This window comes from Nerophis ophidion, linkage group LG11, assembly GCF_033978795.1.
Source record: "Nerophis ophidion isolate RoL-2023_Sa linkage group LG11, RoL_Noph_v1.0, whole genome shotgun sequence".
NCBI classification, from domain to species: Eukaryota; Metazoa; Chordata; class Actinopteri; order Syngnathiformes; family Syngnathidae; genus Nerophis; species Nerophis ophidion.
The window spans coordinates 9,367,528-9,386,959 of NC_084621.1; the positions used below are offsets into that span (position 1 = coordinate 9,367,528).

The 19,432-nt window shown below is 39.8% G+C and overlaps 1 protein-coding gene across 2 annotated transcripts in view; it reads right to left on the reverse strand.

Annotated features, from left to right (window-relative positions):
- arhgef1b (Rho guanine nucleotide exchange factor (GEF) 1b) overlaps nt 1-15,949 on the reverse strand; it is a 155,108-nt gene extending 139,159 nt beyond the window's left edge. For both annotated transcript variants that reach the window (XM_061915057.1, XM_061915056.1), the window contains exon 1: nt 15,815-15,949. The gene's annotated coding sequence lies outside the window, so the exon portion shown is untranslated. The remainder of the gene's footprint in view (nt 1-15,814) is intronic.
- Between the last annotated feature and the right edge of the window lie 3,483 nt (nt 15,950-19,432).

Sequence of the window (19,432 nt, forward strand, 5' to 3'; positions counted from 1 at the left end):
AATATTCGACATTGTGTCATCCGGAACAAAGGGGAAGCGAACCATCCAGACTGTCATCGACGCAAAGTTCAAAAGCCAGCATCTGTGATGGTATGGGGGTGCATTAGTGTCCAAGGCATGGGTAAGTTACACATCTGTGAAGGCACCATTAATGCTGAAAGGTACATACAGGTTTTAGAACAGCATACGCTGCCATCTAAGCGCCGTCTTTTTTGTGTACGCCCCTGCTTATTTCAGCAAAACAATGCCAAGCCACATTCAGCACGTGTTACAACAGCGTGGCTTTGTAAAAAAAGAGTGCGGGTACTTTCCTGGCCCGCCTGCAGTCCAAATCTGTCTCCCATCGAAAATGTGTGGCGCATTATGAAGCGTGAAATACGACAGCGGAGACCTCGGACTGTAGAATGACTGAAACACTACATAAACAAGCATGGGAAAGAATTCCACTTTCAAAGCTTCAACAACAACAAAACAATTTTTTGTAAGGGGCGCTGGAAGCCGGCAGACCCGTCAGCGATCCTGTTCTGTCTCCCTGTAATGTTTGTCTGATCTTGAATGGGATTGTGCTGAAAATTTTAATTTTCCTGAAGGAACTCTCCTGACGGAATAAATAAAGTACTACCTAATCTAATCTAATCTTATTAGTTTCCTCAGTTACCAAACGTTTATTAAGTGTTGTTAAATGAAAAAGTGATGTAACACAGTGGTGAACATGCCCTTTCCCAACTACTTTGGCACGTGTTGCAGCCATGAAATTCTAAGTTAATTATTATTTGCAAAAAAAAAATTAAGTTTATCAGTTTGAACATCAAATATGTTGTCTTTGTAGCATATTCAACTGAATGTGGGTTGAAAAGGATTTGCAAATCATTGTATTCTGTTTATGTTTACATCTAACACAATTTCCCAACGCATATGGAAACGGGATTTGTAAACTGAAAGACCAAATGTGGTGCTAAATGCCCAGCTGAAGGTGGCGAAATTAATGTGGTGGTGACTTGGAGTTATCCTCCAAAGATAAGGCAACTGTACTGATGTTTGATTGTTTGATGAACTGCATTTTAAGTCATCATGACAGTTAACATCTAGCAGCCTGGTCTACCTCTGCAAGCACCACCATTAATCTGCTCCGTGCAACACCCTGGTGTGGAAACAGGAGTTCAGAACAACCAAAAAGGAATACTATCGTTGTACGTGCAGCGTCTTTTAACCTCTGCCACCTTCAGTGCTAACACCCAAAGTGGGATGTGGTGCAGGCCAAGGAGGGAGGAGGCTGGCCACCACAGTGATGCATTCATGGCAGTCAGACAAGGGCCAATTATGTCATTTATCGAGCATTACCTTGGCGGCTAAAATAAGATTAGGCCTTGTTTTTTTTTTTCTCCATGGCTTCAACTTCAAAAACAAATGTTGGATTGGTGTAAGGTAAACATTACATGAGACGTATTACTCTTTTTCGGTTACTAAATTTGTCTTCACATGATTCCCCTTACTTTCACACCGCATTCTAGGAGTCGGAACGGAAATATAAGAAAATAAATAAAATCGACTTAATGCAGCCTCATTTTCTCTCCCCTGCTCTAACTCATGGAGCGCCCCACTCAATTGCACTCCGACCCCCTCTTCTCTGCCTACATAGAGGTCAGTGGCTGCATGGAAACATGCGATTGGCCATGAGCAATCGACTGGCAGTTCAACTACCTACTTCCGTGTCTGTGTGTAGCGCTAATTGCTGAGGCCAAACACAAAGACCGTTAGCATATGGGCCATGCTGTGGTTTATTTATAGTCAGCTGTTTGTGGGTCTGGACTTCATTTTGTTCGAGCCTTTTGTGCTGTTGGGGGAGAAGTCAAAAAAGGTACATTTTTGCAATCAGCACCAGCGCACAAAAGTTGTGTATTTCCACGATGGGGGAGGGAACTTAGAGGGGAATGATATCAATCTCCTGGGGTCAGATATCAATATTATTGCTATCTGACACACTTATTAATGATTTGAACTGCAGTGTTTACAATACTGCAACATCCCTAATTACTACTTATTAAATAAATGTGTAAGTTTGTTTTAACATTATAAAACAGTACACATACATCACACAGTGATGATAACCAAATTTATTTTATGTGACTAATAGCTGACATTTGCATTTTGTGTTATTTAGCGCTCTAAACACATTACATATACTGTACACACACACACATATACATACATACATATATATATATATATATTTTTTTTTTCCCAAGATGGCGCTGCTGTAGGCAGGAGCTCTGTGCTCTTGTGTCATCCTTTTGTGTTTCCCTCTTGTTTTCATGTGTTATTATATTTTTTCGCCTTTTGGTCCGGGACCCTTTGGGACTGTGTGACAAGGGGTGGCACTTTTGTGACCTCTGTGGTGCTTTTTTTGTGGACTTCTGGATCTGCCTCTCGGGAGCCTTTTGGCCATGGAGACCAGCTGCTGGGTCTCTGCTACACCGGAGTCTGTTTGTAGGGACTGGAGGAGATGCGGATGAGGGGACAGGGCTGCGGAGCTAGCACTGAGCGCCGGGACGAAGAGGCTTGGCGGTGTCTTGGCTGGGTGAGCAGGTGTCGGACACCTCAGTCACCTTGGACGTATCCTCGCTCATCCATGCGGACTGGACACTGGCCGAGAGTGTAGTCGGCTGTCTTGGTTGCTTTGTTGGGTCTGCTTCTGTCTCTGGCCATGCTCCCTCCTCCCCAGCAGACAATGGCGTGAAACACCGCAGAGGCCACCACAGCAGATATGTTTCTTTTACTTTTTATTCATAGCTGTATGTAGAAGTGTCTGCTTGTATCTGCTGCTTTAATGTCTTTAATATCCTCTGTGTTCTTTGATGTTTCCCTCTTACACACATGTAAGAGGGATGTGTACTATGGCTATGAGTCGTTTTTTTTTTTTTTTTTTGTCCCCTTGGCCTCAGTCTGCACCCCCACTCCAGGGCCCAGGCTAAGACCGATTTTTTTTAAATTTTATTTTAATCTGCTATTCTTTTCTCCCATCCCCCCCCCGTTTACCTGTATGTCATCTTTTTTGTAAGGGGCGCTGGAAGCCGGCAGACCCGTCAGCGATCCTGTTCTGTCTCCCTGTGATGTTTGTCTGATCTTGAATGGGATTTTGCTGAAAATTGTAATTTTCCTGAAGGAACTCTCCTGACAGAATAAATAAAGTACTATCTAATCTAATCTAATCTAATATATATATATATATATATTTAAAAAATACTCACGGTATAGCTCGGTTGGTAGAGTGGCCGTGCCAGCAACTTGAGGGTAGCAGGTTCGATTCCTGCTTCCGCCATCCTAATCCCTGCAGTTGTGTCCTTGGGCAAGGCACTTTACCCACCTGCTATCAAGTGCCACCCACACTGGTTTAAATGTGACTTAGATATTGGGTTATACTATGTAATGCGCGCAAGAGAAAAGTGCTATATAAATATAATTCACTTCACTACATATACTGTACACACACACATACATACATATACATGTATACATATATATATATACATACATATATATATATACACATACATATATATACATACATAAACATATATATATATACACATACAGTATATATAAACATATATATATGTATAAACATATATATATAAAAACATATATACATATACATACATACATATATAAACATATATTATACATACATACATATATAAACATGTATACATATATTATACATACATATATATATATATATATATATATATATATATATATATATATACATATATATGCCTCTGCTTGGGATGGTTTCCTGCTGGCTCCACTTTGGACTGGACTCTCACCGTTATGTTGGATCCACTATGGATTGGACTTTCACAATATCATGTTAGACCCGCTCGACATCCATTGCTTTCGGTCCCCAGACACATTTTTGTTTATACATGTATACATACATGTATATATATGTATATGTATATGTATATATATGTATATATATATATATACACACAAAAAAATGTGGGACCCGATATATCTGTTTTAGGAACACTAATACAAAACCTCACAATAATGTCTGAATGCTAAAAACGTTATGACAGACTGCCTTAAAAAACAGAATGGAATTTTTCTATGAAGGATACAACACTGAATATTGACAAAATATGAATGTCACACCCTCTTTCGATCGGCATATTTTAAAATCAAGTGAAACGCAACAAAAATGCAACTAACAGTGAAACATGAACGCGAAGGGTACACAATAAACCCACCTTCAATCTGATACATCTGACATTTGCTGAATTGCCCCCAGGGATCAATAAAGTCATTTCTATTCTATTCTATATATAACAAAGCTTTGGAACTTTGTGGTGGAAATCTCCTTCCGGGTCTGTGGGAAACGCTCCCCACCCACACTGCTTGGTGCCTCATCTGAGCTGCTGTAACGTAGGTTACCATAGTAACCAATTAGATGACCATAGTAACTAATTACATTACCAGAGTAACTGGTATATCATCCATAAGCACAGATTCCAGGCATTGAAATACTTTGTAAAGTTCAAGACTAACGGTCATTAGAAAACATAACTACACATCATGGCAGCTACACTTTCCATCTTAAAGGCCTACTGAAATGAGATGTTCTTATTTAAACGGGGACAGCAGGTCCATTCTATGTGTCATACTTCATCATTTCGCCATATTGCCATATTTTAGCTGAAAGGATTTAGTAGAGAATATCCACGATAAAGTTCGGAACTTTTGGTCGCTAATAAAAAAGCCTTGCCTGTACCGGAAGTAGCAGACGAGGTGCGCGTGATGTCACGGGTTGTGGAGCTCCTCACATCTGAACATTGTTTACAATCATGGCCACCAGCAGCAAGAGTGATTCAGACCGAGAGAGCGACGATTTCTCCATTAATTTGAGCGAGGATGAAAGATTTGTGGATGAGGATATTGACAGTGAAGGACTAGAAAAAGAAAAAAAAAGACAGGGCAGTGGGAGCGATTCAGACGTTATTAGACACATTTACTAGGATAATTCTCGAAAATCCCTTACCTGCTTATTGTGTTACTAGTGTTTTAGTGAGATTATACAGTCATACCTGAAAGTCGGAGGGGTGTGGCCACGGGTGTGGTGACCACCAGTGTCTCTGAGGGAAGCCACATTTCTCGACGAGGCGAAGCATAGGGAGCCGGTCAGGCCGGGCTGAGCTTTTTTTCCCCCCTCCTCCACGGTGGAAGCATCCAACTTTCGGAGGCGGCCGGTCAGAGGAGGCAAGAGAGTCGCAGCTGCTTCTTTGACAGGTGCACGAGGAATGACGCAAGCTCCGCTCAAGTCTACGGTAAGAGCCGACTTATTACAACAATTTTCTCACCGAAACCTGCCGGTTGACATGTGGTAGAAAACCATGTTCGCTAGACCGCTCTGTTCCATAGTAAAGCTTGACTGTCATCTTTCGGGAATGTAAACAAGGAAACACCGGCTGTGTTTGTGTTGCTAGTCGGCCGCAATACACCGCTTTCCACCGACAGCTTTCTTCTTTGTAGTCTCCATTATTAATTGAACAAATTGCAAAAGATTCAGCAACACAGATGTCCAGAATACTGTGTAATTATGCGATTAAAGCAGACGACTTATAGCCGTGATCGGTGCTGGAAGAGAATGTCCGCTACAATCCGTGACGTCATCATTCCACGACGTTTTCAACAGGATACTTCGCGGGAAATTTAAAATTGCAATTTAGTAAACTAAAAAGGCCGTATTGGCATGTGTTGCAATGTTAATATTTCATCATTGATATATAAACTATCAGACTGCGTGGTCGCTAGTAGTGGGTCTCAGTAGGCCTTTAAAGATCTAAAAAAAATTGGGGGGAATGTCCGGTGGGCCAGATTGAAAAGCTCAACGGGCTATATACATTTGTTATTTAATTTGCCCTGGTCTGACTTAAAGCCCATCCATCCATCCATCATCTTCCGCTTATCCGAGGTCGGGTCGCGGGGGCAACAGCCTAAGCCGGGAAGCCCAGACTTCCCTCTCCCCAGCCACTTCGTCCAGCTCTTCCTGGGGGATCCCAAGGCGTTCCCAGGCCAGCCGGGAGACATAGTCTTCCCAACGTGTCCTGGGTCTTCCCCGTGGCCTCCTACCGGTTGGACGTGCCCTAAACACCTCCCTAGGGAGGCGTTCGGGTGGCATCCTGACCAGATGCCCGAACCACCTCATCTGGCTCCTCTCCATGTGGAGGAGCAGTGGCTTTACTTTGAGTTCCTCCCGGATGGCAGAGCTTCTCACCCTATCTCTAAGGGAGAGACCTGGAAACTCATTTCGGCCGCTTGTACCCGTGATCTTATCCTTTCGGTCATGACCCAAAGCTCATGACCATAGGTGAGGATGGGAACGTAGATCGACCGGTAAATTGAGAGCTTTGCCTTCTGGCTCAGCTCCTTCTTCACCACAACGGATTGATACAACGTCCGCATTACTGAAGACGCCGCACCGATCCGCCTGTCGATCTCACGATCCACTCTTCCCTCACTCGTGAACAAGACTCCTAGGTACTTGAACTCCTCCACTTGGGGCAGGGTCTCTTCCCCAACCCGGAGATGGCACTCCACCCTTGGACTCGAACTTGGAGGTGCTGATTCTCATTCCGGTCGCTTCACACTCGGCTGCGAACTGATCCAGCGAGAGCTGAAGATCCCGGCCAGATGAAGCCATCAGGACCACATCATCTGCAAAAAGCAGAGACCCAATCCCGCGGCCACCAAACCGGAACCCCTCAACGCCTTGACTGCGCCTAGAAATTCTGTCCATAAAAGTTATGAACAGAATCGGTGACAAATGACAGCCTTGGCGGAGTCCAACCCTCACTGGAAACGTGTCCGACTTACTGCCAGCAATGCGGACCAACTTAAAGCATTCAATAGTAATTATTGGATTTGAGACTTTTTAAGACCCCGCGGATAGCGTGCTTAGAACGGTCTGCTCATTCCAATGCATGTTCTGCGTGATTCCCAAAATATTGTTTTCTGAAACATACAGACTTTCTCGGCAGCAACATCAAAGGGAAAATGAAGGACATAAAAAGCAATGAGGTGGAAATGATGCCAGGGCATTGCCTCAAAGCACTTTCATCATTTCTGCCCAGCTTTTGCACACGTTTCCACCCGACAGTCCAACCTTGTGCAGCTGCCATGTTCAACACGTCCACATATCACACATCCTGCCCATTTACAATTATTACAACATGCATTTACACATGACTTCCCGAGGAACTCCATTCTCTACTTACTAGCGCCAGTACATGGCTGCTCACTCAAAGTCGCCTCTGAGTGAGACCTTTCACCCCAACTCACACCCACACAAGAGTAAACATCCATTTACGAAGTCTGGATTCTTTTTTTTCCCCCTCCAGCCTTCTCCAATGAATGACTTTATTCTCTTGTCGCATCAGCTTTTCCCAATCCTACGCCTCGAGACTCGGTGAGCTAGACTGGAGTAAGTCTTTCCATGTTGCTGCTTTTCCACCAGTGAGACGGACAGGTGACGAGACAGGGACGGAGAAAGCTAAAAAGCCACAAAACGGTAATGAAAACACTGAAATGAGCTCCTGAGGGCTACGAAAACCTTATGCATGAAGTTTGCACCATTTTGAAGGGCATATTTTCCCCCCTCCCGAAAGTATGCTTTAGAGCAGGAGTCACCAACCTTTTAGAAACCAAGAACTATTCTTGGGTACTGATTAATGTGAAGGGCTACCAGTTTGATACACACTTAAATAAATTGTATTTCTGTCTGTCATTCCGTCGTACATTTTTTTTTCCTTTTACGGAAGGTTTTTTGTAGAGAATAAATGATGAAAAAAAACATTTAATTGAACAGTTTAAAAGACGAGAAAACACTAAAAAATGAAAATGTAATTTTGAAACATAGTTTATCTTCAATTTCGACTCTTTAAAATTCAAAATTAAACCGAAAAAAAGGAAAGAAAAACTAGCTAATTCAAATATTTTTGAAAAAATTCAAAAAAGAATTTAGCAATTTTTCCTGATAAGATTAATTTTACAATTTTGATGACATGCTTTAAATAGGTTAAAATCCGATCTGCACTTTGTTAGAATATATAACAAATTGGACTAAGCTATATTTCTAACAAAGACAAATCATTATTTCTTCTAGATTTTCCAGAACAAAAATTTTAAAAGAAACTCAAAGGACTTTGAAATAAGATTTAAATTTGATTCTACAGATTTTCGAGATTTGCCAGAATATTTTGTTTTTAATTTTAATCATAAGTTTGAAAAAATATTTCACAAATATTCTTCGTCGAAAAAACAGAAGCTAAAATGAAGAATTCAATTAAAATGTATTTATTATTATTTACAATAAAAAATAAAAAAAATTACTTGAACATTGATTTAAATTGTCAGGAAAAAAGAGGAAAAAATTTAAAAGGTAAAAAGGTATATGTTTTTAAAAATCCTAAAATCATTTTTCAGGTTGTATTTTTTCTCTAAAATTGTCTTTCTGAAAGTTAGAAGAAGCAAAGTAAAAAAATAAATGAACCTATTTAAACAAGTGAAGACCAAGTGTTTAAAATATTTTCTTGGATTTTCAAATTCTGTTTGAGTTTTGTCTCTCTTAGAATTAAAAATGTCGAACAAAGTGAAACCAGCTCGCTAGTAAATAAATACAATTTACTGGTAAGTGCTGTTATTTGATCTATTTTTAGAACAGGCCAGCGGGCGACTCATCTGGTCCTTACGTGTTGGTGACCCCTGCTTTAGAGATTCAACTGTACAGTTTTTGATTTGCACTCCGAGAGCGTATTAATCCATCCCAGCACACACGTCTTAACACAAATAAAACCTCAGAAAACACAGCACAAATGCTCGTTCTTTAACCAAACAATGCATTTCACACTCAGCTCATGCAGGAGTCATCAGCAGACCTCAAAGACGAGAAAGAAGAGGTCTGTCTCTGCTTATCTTCTGCCTGTTCATCACTCCTGCATCAAGCCAGAGAAGAATACCTGCGCCAGCTTTGAAGTCCGAGCCCCGACTAAAATAAATTATTATTAGCTCGCCTGCAAACAAAGCGCCTCGGGATACCCTCTGGCTGTTCCACGCGAACAGGGTTGATAACTCTCATACAGAATGGCTGTTTACGCTAACGGTGGGCCAGTTTACCACGCGGACCCCCGGTATTAAAACGACCAGGAAACGAGAGAGAGAGAGAGAGAAGTGCCATTAAACGAGGCAACATTCCTTTTAAATGGAAGACAAGGTGGCCTTTAGGCTTCGATACAAGTCTGCACTTGTTCAAATGTGGTGGCTCACTCTGCTCCACCTTTTTGAGCAAATGAGTGATTTGACAGAGCTCACATGTGCTAATATAATAGAAATGTTATCCAAAAAAATCTAAATGATCACAAATTACGTCAGTGCCATGATTATTGTTAATATAATTGACCATTTTCTCCAAAGTGTGACCCGGAGGCCATTTTTGTTCCGCAAATAGATTTTTTGGGGCCTTCGACCTGTTCGGAAAATTAAATGCATCTATCCATTCAATTTCTACCGCTTGTCCCTTTTGGGGTCGCGGGAGCCTATTTCAGCTGCATTCGGGCGGTAAGCGGGGTACACCCTCGACAAGCCGCTACCTCATCGCAAGAAAATTAAATGAATTAATTTTTAATGAAAAGATAGATCAATGGATAGATTCGTTAGGTCAGGAAAAAACACAAAGGCTATTTCATCCCGACAAGCCTGTTTCCGTGCCAAACAGGCGTTAGGTCAGGAAAAAACAGGGGCATTTTCCTCCCTACATTGATTGATTGATTTTTTTGGGGAAACTTTTATTAGTAGATTGCACAGTTCAGTACATATTCCGTACAATTGACCACTAAATGGTAACACCCCAATAAGTTTTTCAACTTGTTTAAGTCAGGGTCCACGATAATCAATTCCATCCATCTTCTTCCGCTTATCCGAGGTCGGGTCGCAGGGGTAGCAGCCTAAGCCGGGAAGCCCAGACTTCCCTCTCCCCAGCCACTTCGTCTAGCTCTTCCCGGGGGATCCCGAGGCGCTCCCAGGCCAGCCGGGAGATATAGTCTTCCCAACGTGTCCTGGGTCTTCCCCGTGGCCTCCTACCGGTTGGACGTGCCCTAAACACCTCCCTCGGGAGGCGTTCGGGTGGCATCCTGACCAGATGCCCGAACCACCTCATCTGGCTCCTCTCCATGTGGAGGAGCAGCGGCTTTACTTTGAGTTCCTCCCGGATGGCAGAGCTTCTCACCCTATCTCTAAGGGAGAGACCCAAACTCATTTGGGCCGCTTGTACCCGTGATCTTATCCTTTCGGTCATGACCCAAAGCTCATGACCATAGGTGAGGATGGGAACGTAGATCGACCGGTAAATTGAGAGCTTTGCCTTTCGGCTCAGCTCCTTCTTCACCACAACGGATCGATACAGCGTCCGCATTCCTGAAGACGCCGCACCGATCCGCCTGTCGATCTCACGATCCACTCTTCCCTCACTCGTGAACAAGACTCCTAGGTACTTTAACTCCTCCACTTGGGGCAGGGTCTCCTCCCCAACCCGGAGATGGCACTCCACCCTTTTGTGGGCGAGAACCATGGACTCGGACTCGGAGGTGCTGATTCTCATTCCTGTCGCTTCACACTCGGCTGCGAACCGATCCAATTCATGGTACAAATATATACTATCAGCATAATACAGTCATCACACAAGTTAATCATCATAGTATATACATTGAATTATTTACATTATTTACAATCCGGGGGGTGGGATGAGGAGCTTTGGTTGATATCAGAATTTCAGTCATCAATAATTGCATCAACAGAGAAATGGATATTGAAACAGTGTAGGTCTTATTTACTAGGATATGTACAACCAGCAGAGAACATAGTGAGTTCAGATAGCATAAGAACAAGCATAAACATTAGAAATACATTTGATTATTTACATTAGGTTATTTACAATACAGGGAGACGGGATGTGAATGGAGGAGGGTATTAGTAAAGGGTTGAAGCCTGTTTCCGTGCAAAACAGGCTTGTAGGGATGAAATTGCCTCTGTTTTGTTCCCTGACCTAACGTATATTCCGCTCTACCCCGGTATTGAGCACTGTATAACGGACAAACCACAGAAACCCCCGACTATAGACGGATTGATTTTGTCATTGCACTCAAAATGTACAACAGAATTACATTTTCAGCTCAGACCCGTTCAAGAGCAAACGTACATTACGGATTTGACGGAACAGGAACGCTGATGGGTCGTCGCTTGTGCAACCCGAAAAGGTGGGAAAAGTTTTTAAAACATGGGGGGAGGTTGAGTAAGAACAAAAGTAGCTCTCAGACCGAGCTCCTATAGCATGGGTGTCGAACTCTGGCCCGTGGGCCATTCTCCCGAATTCCACCTGGACAACAATATTGGGGGTGTGCCTTAAAGGCACTGTCTTTAGCGTCCCCTACAACCTGTCGTCAAGTCTGTTTTCCCTCCTCACAAACCGGGTGCCGACCCAGTCACATAATATATGTGGCTTCTACACACATGTAAGTAAATGCAAGGCATACTTGATCAACAGCATACAGGTCACACTGAAGGTGGCCATATAAACAACTTTAACACTGTTACAAATATGCGCCACACTGTGAACCCACACCAAACAAAAAAACCAAACACATTTTGGGAGAACATCCGCACCGTAACACAACATAAACACAACAGAACAAACACCCAGAACCCCTTGCAGCACTAACTCTTGCGGACCGCTACAATATACAACCCCCACCCACCCCGCTACCAACAAACCCGCCCGCCCACCTGAGCCCCGACATTAACTGAGCAGTAAAAAGGCCTGAATGGTTGATTTATTCATTGTTATTTTATTTTCAAATGTATTAGCCTGTGGAAAAAGTTAATGTTGATATTTACCTCAGAAGGCTGCAAATACAAAAGAGGCACTCATTTTTTATTTAAATTTTACTTGATATGCCATTGATATTTTGTAATTATTTTTGTTATTATTATTTGAAACTCAATTTTGCATGTCACTATAAAGTTATATAAGCCTTGCTTGTTCAATATTCAATGGGCGGCATAGCTCGGTTGGTAGACTGACCGTGTCAGCAACTTGAGGGTTGCAGGTTCGATTCCCGCTTGTGCCATCCTAGTTACTGCCGTTGTGTCCTTGGGCAAGACACTTTACCCACCTGCTCCCAGTGCCACCCACACTGGTTTAAATGTAACTTAGATATTGGGTTTCACTATGTAAAGCGCTTTGATTCACTTGAGAAAAAGCGCTATATAAATATAATTCACTTCACTTCAATGAAAAACTTGTTTGGGTCCCTATTAAAAGTTAATTTGTTCAACCTCGGCCCGCGGCTTTGTTCAGTTGAAAATTTTGGCCCACTCTGTATTTCAGTTTGACATCCCTGTCCTATAGGGTGCAGGAGCTCAGTTTGGGGCCAGGAAAAAAAAAAAACGTCTAGCCACTATAGCACATAAACACATGTGAAAACAGAAAAAAACTATATAAATACAGTTTTTATACATAACTAATCAGATAGGTACGCATTGAGTTGGTTTAAGCATTTTTCAAGTACAAAATTATTTCATTTTTCAGTATGCGGTTGGACAAGCATATTCATTGTACACAAAATAAAAAAACACAATCATATTAGGCAGTAGAAAATGGATGTATAATACAAAAATTAATCATAATAAATGGAAAACATCTAGACTGCCATACAATATGTCATTATTATTATAATATGAATTATTTACACATTTTAAAATGAGCTCTACTAACTTAATTGTGCACTGTAGCTTCCTGGGAGAGGAAACACACACAAGCGGGGGGGAAAAAAAACCCTCCCCGATCAATAACACACAGACACTACTTATTGATCACGTCTGCATCTTTAACTATGAGAGTGGGGGCAGTTTACATGTTGCACCGTTGCAATACATCATATAAATAATGACGAGCTGTCACGGCGTGCAAACAGCACAGAAAACAACACAGCTCACATACGTCTCTACATGTTGTGTCAGTAACTCTTGTTATTTCCGATTTTTTTGCCGAGACCTGAAAGGCAACACGATCTTTGCACTCAAACAAACGCAGTTATTTTAAAGGCCTACTGAAAGCCACTACTAGCGACCACGCAGTCTGATAGTTTATATATCAATGATGAAATATTAACATTGCAACACATGCCAATACGGCCGCTTTAGTTTACTAAATTGCAATTTTAAATTTACCGCGAGGTATCCTGTTGAAAACGTCGCGGAATGATGACGCGTGCGCGTGATGTCACCGGTGGTAGCGGACATGTTCTCCCAGCACCGATCACGGTTAAGAGTAGTGTTTTTATCGCATAATTACACAGTATTCTGGAAATCTGTGTTGCTGAATCTTTTGCAATGTGTTCAATAATAATGGAGACGTCAAAGAAGAAAGATGTAGGTGGAAAGCGGTGTATTGCAGCCGGCTGTAGCAACACAAACACAGCTGGTGTTTCTTTGTTGTGAAGCTTAGTGCGTAGTGGGTAGAGCGGCCGTGCCAGAAACCTGAGGGTTGCAGGTTCGCTTCCCACCTATGGACATCAAAGTCGCTGCCGTTGTGTCCTTGGGCAGGACACTTCACCCTTTGCCCCCGGTGCCGCTCACACCGGTGAATGAATGATGAATGAATGATTGGTGGTGGTCGGAGGGGCAAACTGGCAGCCACGTTTCCGTCAGTCTACCCCAGGGCAGCTGTGGCTACAGATGTAGCTTACCACCACCAGGTGTGAATGAATGATGGGTTCCCACTTCTCTGTGAGCGCTTTGAGTATATAACAATAGAAAAGCGCGATATAAATCTAATCCATTATTATTATTATTATTATTATTATTATTTAATATGGAACAGAGCGGTCAAGCGAACATGTTTCCCTACCACGTGTCAACCGGCAGGTTTCGGAGAGAAAATTGTGGTAATATGTCGGCTCTTACCGCAAACTATGAGCGGAGCTTGTGTCGTTCCTCCTGCAGCTGTCAAAGAGACAGCTGCGACTTTCTTGGCTTCCCTCAGAGACACTGGCGGTCACCACACCCCTTCGACATTTAGGTACGACTATATAATCTCACTAAAACACTAGGAACACAATAAGCAGATAAGGGATTTTCCAGAATTATCCTAGTAAATGTTTCTTATAACATCTGAATCGCTCCCACTGCCCTTGTCTTTTTTTTTTCTTCTTCTAATCCAGGGGTCGGGAACCTTTTTGGCTGAGAGAGCCAAGAAGCGAAATATTTTAAAATGTATTCCTCTAAGAGCCATATAATATTTTTTTAACACTGAACACAACTAAACGTGTGCATTTTTAAGTAAAATCAACATTTCTAGAGTATAATAGGTCTCGTATTCTTCGTAATAACATTGTTATTCTGAAGCTAACTGTGGAGGGGTGTGGCCTGCGGGCCTGCAGCGAAGCGGGGTCTTGCCAGGATTAGCCTCGAAATCAGCGACAGGTGCGTAAATGGCCCAGCTTGGCCTTGTTATCTAATCACCTGTCGCTCTGTTTGTAAGCAGCAGCCAGGAAGAGAGACGGTGTTGGGGCTGGAGCCAGAGCGCGAGTGAGAACGAAAGAGAAAAAGACAATTGCTGGAAAGCAACTGAGAGACTTATTGAAAAATAAAACAATATTGTAACCCTGAAACAGGCTCTCATGTCAGTGCTCGGTGGTCTGAAGAACCCCCAGGAGGGCAAGTCCTACGCTAACCAATAATAAATAACTTCTTACCCTTAATGCAACGTCTTGAACAAGTGTGGTAGAAAACAGATGGATGGATTCAAATGCATGAGCATGTTTTAAAATTTGAACGTTATTTTTAACACTGTGATTACAAGTGGAATTATTCAATACTTATCGTGTTAAGCAATGTCAGCTCAGATTTATCCGAGAGCCAGATGTAGTCATCAAAAGAGCCACATCTGGCTCTAGAGCCATAGGTTCCCTACCCCTGTTCTAGTCCTTCGCTCTCACTATCCTCATCCACGAATCTTTCATCCTCGCTCAAATTAATGGGGTAATCGTCGCTTTCTCGGTCCGAATCGCTCTAGCTGCTGGTGGCCCTGATTCTAAACAATGTGAGGAGCCCTACAACCCGTGCCGTCACGCGCACATCGTCTGCTACTACCGGTACAGGCAAAGCTTTTTTTATTAGCGACCAAAAGTTACGAACTTTATCGTCGATGTTCTCTACTAAATATGGCAATATCGCGAAATGATCAAGTATGACACATAAAATGGACCTGCTATCCCCATTTAAATAAGAAGCCTTTAACTACGAGAGTGGGGGCAGTTTACATGTTGCACCGTTGCAATACATCATACAAATAATGACGAGCTGTCACGGCGTGCAAACAGCACAGAAAACAACACAGCTTATACGTGTGTAAATGTAGTGTCAGTAACACTTGTTATTTCCGATTTTTTGGACGAGACCTGAAAGGCAACACGATCTTTGCACTCAAACAAACGCAAGAGTTGTTTTAATCACACACAACCCCCACCGACACGCAACTCTAAAGTCTTCCACAGTATAATTAAATAATTAAAAGACGCGTCAAACTCGAAAAGGGTTCGTTTTAAAAAGCCGCAAGTAATTAGGCAACATAGTGCGATTAGTTAAAAAAAAAAAAAAGTAGATCTCCGCCGCTCTACTTTTTTGTTTTGTTTTAAACACTTTTAACAAAGTCCCTCGCTTTGTGGCGAGCCATGTCGTAACGTTTGAAAGCTTTACTCACCAGCAAAAAGGGAGAAAAACGTCAGGCGGTATCGTCAAAGTAAGGTTTCCTGTTGGAAAGTTGTCGTGTGTCAGTAAAGTGAAGTACGCGGAGTGATGTCGGGGGGAGCGGGGGATTGTACGCGGAAGTACACGAGACGCTACCGTAAGCGGAACAAATTAATCACTTTTTCAAAAAAAAAAAAAAAGTTTTTCATTCATTTATACATTTCTGATACATAAATAACTTATAAATACATGTGTGTGTATTTATAAAGTGTGTAATTCCTTCGACGTTTTTAAGAGTTAACAACGGCTGTTCGACGAGTTGCTTCCGCATTGTGTCACACACAAAACTGTCCGCTTGCTGTCTAACTTTTAAAAAAAGAGAACACTTTATAAACTTTCGTCATTATGCATTATATTTCATACTAAACTCTGTTCGATAATTTGCTGATTTAGTGTTTATATTACACAAACGTTCTCGTTGATTTTAAAATCAACTTTGATGTGCCAATTGGCACATCAAAGTTGCAACTCTAATGACTCTAATGTCATCTGAAAGAGGTCAAATATTCATACATTTTACACCTGGCAAGATAATAATTTTAATGCTAATATGTTTTCAGACAAAAGCAACTCGACTTTGAAAGCCTTTGGTTGCTTGCTTTTGTTGTGTTCTGACGCCCCTCTGTGGAAAACGGCGCATAACAGGCACATGAACACAATTACTAATATGAATAGCCATCCATCCATCCATTTTCTACCGCTTGTCCCTTTCGGGGTCGCAGGGTGGTGCTGCAGCCTATCTTAGGTATATAACCCTCCCCGCAACCCCAAAAGGGACAAGCAGTAGGAAATGGATGGATGGATATTACTTTACAAGTGTAGTTGAAAGTTTGATGTGTTGTTTATGCTTTTTTTTATTTTCTTGTAGCAATAGAAGCAGCACTGTTTTTATTTCTCTGTTATGTTTGATAGTTTTTTCATCAGTTTAATGGGATCTGACATATATACCAAATAACCTCCTATAATAAATATATATTATAATAGACTGAAAAAGCATAAATGTTATATAATATTTGTTTGCTTCTGTAATTTGCATAATTTGTATCAATTCATTGTGTGAATTGTGTATTTTTTAATAGATATTTACATGCATGTTTTTGCCCGTTTTCTCCCATTCATATTCTGCAGGTAAATATATTTTAAAAAAGAAAAAAAAGTTTATTAAAAATAATTACCTTAATTAAAATATATACAAAAAAAACTTTTTCAAACGTATTTTTGTGTTAGTTAAAAAAAAACATATTACAATTTATATTAATTCATTGTGTGAATTGTGTATTTTTAAATAAATATTTACATGCATGTTTTTATTTTACTTTTGCCTTTTGCACGTTTTCTCCCATGCATATTCTTCAGGTAAATATATATATTTTTAAAATGTTTATTAAAAATAATTAACTTGATTAAAAATATATACAAAAAAAAAAAACACGAAATATTTTCAAACGTATTTTTTGTTAGTTTTAAAAAACTTATATTACAATTTCTTTTAATTAATTGTATGAATCGTGTATTTTTGAATATTTACTTGCATGTTTTTATTTTATTTTTGCCTATAGCCCGTTTTTCTCTCCCATGCATATGCTGCAGGAAAATATATTTTAAAAAGAGCAACAAAAAAAAATGTTTATTAAAAATAATTAACTAAATTAAAAATATATACAAAAAAAACACAAAACATTTTCAAACGTATTTTTTGTGTTATCTTAAAAAGACTTATATTACAATTTATATTAATTCATTGTATGAATCGTGTATTTTGGAATAAATATTTACTTGCATGTTTTTATTCTATTTTTGCCTATTGCCCGTTTTCTCCCATGAATATGCTGCAGGTAAATATATTTTAAAAAAGAAAAAAAAAGTTTATTAAAAATAATTAACTTGATTAAAATTTATACAAAAAAAAAATTCAAACGTATTTTTTTGTGTAAGTTTAAAAAAACTTATATTACAATTCATATTAATTCATTGTATGAATTGTGTATTTTTGAATAAATATTTACATGCCCGTTTTTCTCTCCCATGCATTCTGCAGGTAAATATATTTTAAAAAAGCAAAAACATTTTTTATCAAAAATAATTAACTTGATAAAAAAGGTTTACAAAAAAAAACACAAAACATTTTAAAACGTATTTTTTGTGTTAGTTTCAAAAAACTTATATTACAATTTATATTAATTCATTGTATGAATTGTGTATTTTTAAATACATTTTTACATGCATATGCAGCAGGTAAATATATTTAAAAAAAGAGCAAAAAAACGTTTATTAAAAATAATTAACTTAATTAAAAATATATTAAAAAGATAACTAAAAAAAAACATTTTCAAACGTATTTTTTGTGTTAGCTTAAAAAGTCTTAAAATAATTAAAACCAGTAAATTAAACAAAGAAAGCAACGTAATTCATCAAGCAATAGTCAACAAACCCACAAGACAACAAGCGTCCTATATCCGGAATAATAGTTTATTGCTTTGCAATGTATTCATCTTTCTCTTCTTTTGTTTTCCTCCCTCTTTAGCATCTTCTCTATGACTTCTTTACAGTAAAAACAAATGACGTCAGGTGGGTGCGCGCGCACACGCCCACCGGGAGTAGACAGTATTTACAGCTGCGTGTTTTTGCGTGGAGACAAACAATTAAACAATTCAAGAGCTTCACATTTAGGAACTTTTACAAGAGAGATTGGCCGTGGAGCGCTACAAAGTGACCAAGTCAGGGAATAAAAATAAAATAAAAATAGAAAGTGCAATTTTGCTGGCAAGTACAACAAGCATTGACTGCCAATCAATAAATGCAAAAGCAACAAAATTCACATTTTGACTAATTACAGTGCTGTTACACGGGATGAATGCTAATGATGTAATAATTCCACCAGTGTATTTATTTTCTATCCCAAAAGTGTTTGTGGAGCAGCGTGGACATTTGAGGAAAGAAAATAAAGACCGAAGGGCCCAATTAAGACAATCCAAATAAGCTTGGAAAAAAAAAACATCTTAATTCATGAATAATTAAAAACTTTGTGATACACATCAGCTTTTTTTTTTTTTTTTACATTTCAAATACGGAATAAAATCACAACGATACAACTAACTCTTATCATCATAGGCAAGTAATAACAAATATTAAAATATATATACACACACGGAAATATTCATACAAATTCTTTACATTCCCGGCTCTTTCCTTCCCTTTATTAAAAGCACGGATTTTTTTTTAAATATTTACATCTTTTAAATCGTGGTTTTCATTCAATTCAATGGGAGGGACAGTAATTGCTTGCACCACTAGATGGCGCTATTGCACCGTGTCTTCTTCGTCAATGGCGGCTCTGACGTGTTTGTGCTCGTGTCGACGTCCTCAAATGACGTGGATCAAAAGTTGGCCTGTTTGACCAAAAAGCTGTGAAAACTATGATGCTGTGTTTAAAATGTTTAAAAAATATTTACGGAACTTGTGCAAACCTATGGTTTACATTTTGTTACATATACATATATATATATATATATATATATATATATATATATATATATATATATATATATATATATATATATATATATATATA